This window comes from Elephantulus edwardii, unplaced genomic scaffold (genome assembly GCF_000299155.1).
Source record: "Elephantulus edwardii isolate Elephantulus edwardi_28Jun2011 unplaced genomic scaffold, EleEdw1.0 scaffold00104, whole genome shotgun sequence".
Taxonomy (NCBI): domain Eukaryota; kingdom Metazoa; phylum Chordata; class Mammalia; order Macroscelidea; family Macroscelididae; genus Elephantulus; species Elephantulus edwardii.
The window spans coordinates 11,579,095-11,585,150 of NW_006399854.1; the positions used below are offsets into that span (position 1 = coordinate 11,579,095).

Sequence of the window (6,056 nt, forward strand, 5' to 3'; positions counted from 1 at the left end):
GGAGGATCATAACAAACTATGGCTAACATTAAATGGAATGGAATTCCAGAACTCTTAACTATGCTCATACAAAACCTATGCCTAGACCAAGAAGCTGTTGTCTGAACAGAACAAGGCAATACTGCATGGTTTAAAATAGAGAAATGTGTATGTCAGGTTCTCTCTTTTCTCCATGTTTATTCAATCTATATACTGAGTAAATCACTAAAGAAGCTAGATACTATGAAGAAGAATGTGGCATCAGGATTGGAGGAAGACTTATTGTAAAAAGGCAGAGGCCATGTGGGAATGGCCATATCTGACCTTTAAAAATTCCATAAAGGGGAGTCGGAAGGGGGTGTTCTCCTCTGTGCCGAGGTATTCAGAACTGAGCGCTGGAACCCATGGAATAGGGTGGCTCTAGAAAGAGGCTCATACTCTCTGTCCTGAAGATGACGGTCCACAGTCTGAACTTGTTTGACCATAATGGAGTGTGTCTGTACTACAGCAAGAGACACCACAAGAAGCAAGCAGAGATACCAAGGAGGAGGAGTACAAGCTGATATATGGGATGCTCTCGTCTATCCAATCATTTGTCAGCAAGGTGTCTCCTTTGGACATGAAGGATGGCTTTCTGACATTCCAAACTAGCTGTTACAAGCTCCATTACTATGAGACACCACTGGAATCAAAGTTGTCATGAACACAGACTCGGGCATGGGACCCATCCGGCATGTGTTGCACCACATCTACAGTGTGCTGTGTGTGGAGCCGGGGGTGAAGAATCCTCTGTACCCTTTGGGTCAAACTCTGCAAAGTGAGCTCTTCCACTTTCATCTAGACTCCTACCTCTGCTCTCTGCCCTTCTTTCTGGCTTAAGCTGGCTGATGAAAGAACCCTTTTACCCTGAGAAGAATCCACATCTGCCTGGGGACCTACCTTCCTGGCCACCTAAGGACCCCAACCCAGAATGCTCCAAGGGCAACAGCCCAAGTCCCTCTCTGGTGCTCTCCCTGCCATCAGAAAGATGCCTAACAGAGGTCCAGTGCCACCAAACCAAGCCCTTCTGGATAATTGTTATCCTCCCCTTCCTGACTCATCCAGAGCCACAGAATAAACTTTGTATTACCCTCTGGGGGGGGGGAAAATCCATAAAGGGAAAATGTCCCTGTTGACAACAACAATAACACAAAACCAATTCCCATGAGGTCAGACATGTCCCCCATGATCCCACAACTCTTTCTTCTCATCCTAACACCAATCTTACTGCTTTGTATTGATGAGATGAGATGGACTGCCTTGGGGCATTAAGAGTCAGATGATCACATGATATAACTCCAGAGATGAACAGGTAAGGAAAAATCGGGGTGCTTTCATAGTTAAAAAAGTCATGTCTATATCTATCTTGAAATACAATATTGTGAGTGACAGGATAATATCCATACACATACAAGAAAGTCCAGTGAATATCACTATCATTCAGATATATGCACCAACAACCAGAGCCAAAGAAGAGGAAATAGAAGATTTCTACCAACTTTTACAGTCAGAGATCGATCAAACATGCAATCAAGATGCGTTGATAATAATGAGTGACTGGAATGCAAAAGTTGGCAACAGAGAAGAAGAATCAGTAGTTGGAAAACATGGACTTGGTGACAGACATGAAGCTGGAGATAGAATAATTGAATTTTGCACAATTAATGACTTATTAATTGCAAATACGTTTTATAAGAAACATAAATGCAGGTATACACATGGATTTTACCAGATGGCATGCATAAGAATCAGATTGATTACATCTGTGGAAAGAACTGCTGGAGAAGCTAAGTATGAGCTGTGAAAACTAGGCCAGGAGCTGATTGTGGAACAGATCATCAACTACTCATATGCAAGTTCAAGCTGAAGCTAAGGAAAATTAAACCGAATCCACAGGAACCAAAATATGACCTTGAGTCTATCCCACCTGAATTTCAGAACCATCTCAGGAACAGGTTTGTGTCCTTGAACACTAATGAGCAAAGACCAAATGAGTTGTGTGAGGATATCAAGAATATCATCCAGGAAGAGTGCAAGCGGTCATTACAAAGACAGAGGAGGAAGAAAAGACCAAAATGGATGTCAGAGGAGACTCTGGATATTGCACTGGAGCGTAGAGAAGCTAATGCAGAAGGAAGAATTCAAGATACTAAAGAACTGAATGGAAGATTCCAAAAGGCAGCGTGGGAAGACAAAGAAAAATATGACAATGAAATGTGCAAGCGCTTGGACTCAGAAATCAAAAGGGTCGAACTCATTCAGCATTTCTTAAGTTCAAGGAACTGAAGAACAAATTCAAACCTAGAGTTGCTATAATCAAGGATGCTTTAGGCAGCATATTAAATGATCCATGAAGTATGAAAAGAAAATGGAAAGAATATGCTGAGTAACTGTATAAAAAGGAATCAGCAGACACAGAAGAATTTAATGAGACAACATATCAGCAAGAGCCTATGGTAAGAAGAAAGAAGTTGAAGCTGATTCGAAGGAAATAAATAGCAAAAAATAAGGCCCCAGGAATAGATGGCATACCAATTGACGTATTTCAACTAATAGATGTTGCCCTGGTTGTGCTCACCAAGTTGTGCCAAGAAATCTGAAGAACAACCACTTGGCCAACTGACTGGAAGAGATCTGTATTTGTTCCCATTCCAAAGAAGGGTGAGCCAACAGAGTGTGGAAACTACAGAACAATCTCATTGATTTAACATGCAAGCAAGATTCTACTGAAGATTATCCAAAAATGACTGGAACAGCACATCAGCAGAGAATTGCCAGAAGTGCAGGCTGGGTTTAGAAGGGATCTTGGTACTAGGGATATTGTAGCTAATGTTAGATGGATCTTAGCTAAAGCAAGGAATACCAGAGGAAGGCATATCTGTGTTTCATTGATTATGGAAAGGCGTTTGACCGTGTGGATCATAACACACTTGGGCTGACTCTGAGAAGAATGGGAATCGCAGAACATTTGATCATGCTAATGCAAGACCTATACTTGGACCAAGAGGCAGTCATAAGAACAGAGCAAGGAAACACTGCATGCTTCAAAATTGGGAAGGATATTTTCTATCTTCATACCTTTTCAACCTGTATGCAGAACAGATTATCTGGGAGGCTGGACTGTATGAACAGAAGTATGGCATCAGGATTGGTGGAAGATTCATCAACAACCTGCATTATGCAGATGACACAACCCTGCTTGCTGAAACTAAAGAGGACCTGAAACACTTGCTGCAGAGGGTCAAAGACTGCAGCCTTCAATATGGATTGAGGCTCAATATTAAGAAGACAAAGATTCTCACCACTGGACAATTGGGAGCATCAGGATGGATAGTGAAGAGATTGAGATTGTAAACAGCTTTAGTTTGCTTGGCTCCACAGTCAACACTCTTGACACCAGTAGTTAGGAAATTAAAAGAAATATTGCTATGGGAAAGTCTGCTGTTAGGGACCTCTCCAAAGTACTGGAGAGCTATGGTGTCTCTCTGGAGACTAAGGTGCATCTGATACAGGCTATGGTCTTTGTGATCACTTGTTATGCATCAGAGAGTTGGACAATGACTACGAAGTATAGAAGGAGAATTGATGCCTTTGAGCTGGATATTGAGAGTATCATGGACTGCTAAGAAAACATTTAACCTGGAGAGGGTTAAACCAAGATGCTCCTTGGAGGCAGAGATTCTGAGGATTTGTCTGATGTACTTTGGACATGTTATAAGGAGGGACAGGTCCTTAGGGAGGGACATCATGCTTGGGAAGGTGGAGGGACAGTGCAGGAGAGGAAGACCCTCTATGAGGTGGATTGATTCAGTGACTGGGGTAATCAAGGTGGGTGTTTCAGAGACAGTGCGATTGGCACAGGACAGAGCAGGTTTTAGGGATGTTATACATAGGGTCGCTAAGAATCACAAGTGACTCAACAGCACATAACAACAACAACATGCTTTACTGGGTCAAAAATCAACTATAATAGCTCACAGAATACATAGTATCATATTAGAGAAGTCAACAGGCTACAATTCCGGTTAATATCAAAATATAGTCAATCAATCAGGGTGGCTTCTGAAATGTGCTCTTAGACAACTTAGCCTTCAGCCTCACTGCTTTAGGCTCTCATTTGTCACTCTCATTAGTCCTCCAGTTCTCCAACAAACTTGGGCAAAAAGGCTTTTAGCTCTGGTTTTGTGGTGTCCCAAGGTCAGGTGCATCTCATGTTATACTCTGGTTCTCTGTTGCTGGCCGCTATGGTTGTTTCTCCAATAGGTTCTGGTCTGGATGGTGCAAGAATCTCTGAGCCTGAAGAACACACTGCATTCTCTTGAATTTTTTCTTTTCTTTTCTTTTTTTTAAATGGTGGTGAGAATGTAAAATTCTGCTGTTCTATTTAAGGGCAAGACTAGTCAATCACTCAACACACCCTATTTGCATATTCCTACCAAAAAGGCTAGAGAAGCCATTTTGAACAATAAACCCTTAACACTCCAGTCATTCACAATCTATATTTCAACAGTGACACAACTTTACTTGTAGAGAGTAAGAAGGCCTTGAAATACTTGCTACAGAAGATCAAAATCTATTACTTTCAATATGGATTTCATCTTAACATCAAGAAAACAAAAATTCTTACCACTGAACCAATAAGCAGTATTAGGATAGATGGAGAAAAGATTGAAATTGTCAATTATTTCATTTTGCTTGGATCCACAATCAACACCCTTTCTATCAGAAGTCCAGAGATCAAGAGATGTATTGCATTGGTAAAATCAGCTGTCAAGGACCCCTCCAATTTATTGAGGAGCAATGACATCAGTTTAAAGACTAAGGTGCACCTGATTCAGGCCATGGTCTTTTCAATCACTTGATATGCTTCTGAGAGCTAGAGAATCAAAAAGGATAACAGAAGAATTTATGCCTTTGAGTTATGATATTGGAGAACTAAAAATATCCCAGGGATTGTAAAAAGAACACACAGATACGTCTTAGAAAAAGTATACAAAAATGGATTGACAAGATGATTTAATCTTGCTTAGATCTACAATCATGACCCTTGATATCAGTTGTCAGCATATCTGGAGACATGTAACACTGAGAAAGTCTGCTGTCAGGGACTTCTTCAAAGTCCTGAAGAGTTATGCTGTCAGTTTAAAGAGTAAGTTGTACCTGATTCAAACCCTGGTCTTTCTAATCACCGGCTTTGAATCCGAGAGCTGGACAATAAAAAAAAATGATAGGAGAAGAATTAATGCCTTTCAGTTGTACTGAATAAGAGTGCTGAATATCCCATGACTTCCTAAAAGAACAAACAGGTATGCCTTGAACTTCTGGCAATTCTCTCTCAATATATTGTTCTAACTGATTTTGGATGATAGCAAGCAATATTTTGCTTGCATGTGATACGAAAGATATTGTGCAATTGTTTTTACAATCTGTTGGATCACCTTTCTTGGGAATGGGAAAAGTAGGAATCTCTTCCGATCTGTTGGCCAGGTAGCTGTCTTCCAAATTTCCTGGCACAGTCTGTTAAGCACGTCCACAGCTGTATGTGTTAGCTGCAACTTGTCAATTGCTATGGATTCCCAGGGTCTTATTTTTTTTGCCAATGGCTTGAATGCAGATTGAACTTCATCTCTCATCATCATTGCCTCTTTATCAGATTGATAAAATTTTACAGTGTCAACCAATTCTATATTGAATAGTGGCTTTATGTTCTTTTGATACTTCTTGGATAATTCAAGATTTTCCCCATAGTGTCTCTCAGTATTTCAATTTGAGGCTTAAATTTATTTCAGTTTTTTGAGCTTGAGAAAAGCTGAGAAAATTCGTCCATTTCTATTCTCCATCTCCACCTCTTTGTACATTTCTTTATACTATTTTTCTTTGTGAGCAAGAGCCTATGGTGATGAAGGAAGAAGTTCAAGCTGCTTTGAAGGAAATAGCAAAAAAATAAGGCCCCAGGAATAGATGGTATACCAATTGAAGTATTTCAGATAATAGATGTTGCCCTGGATGTGCTCACCAAGTTGTGCCAAGAAATCTGG

The 6,056-nt window shown here is 40.5% G+C and overlaps 1 pseudogene; it reads left to right on the forward strand.

Moving 5' to 3' along the window:
* Positions 1-431: 431 nt before the first annotated feature.
* Positions 432-867, forward strand: LOC102856207 (annotated as a pseudogene).
* The last annotated feature ends 5,189 nt before the right edge of the window (positions 868-6,056 follow it).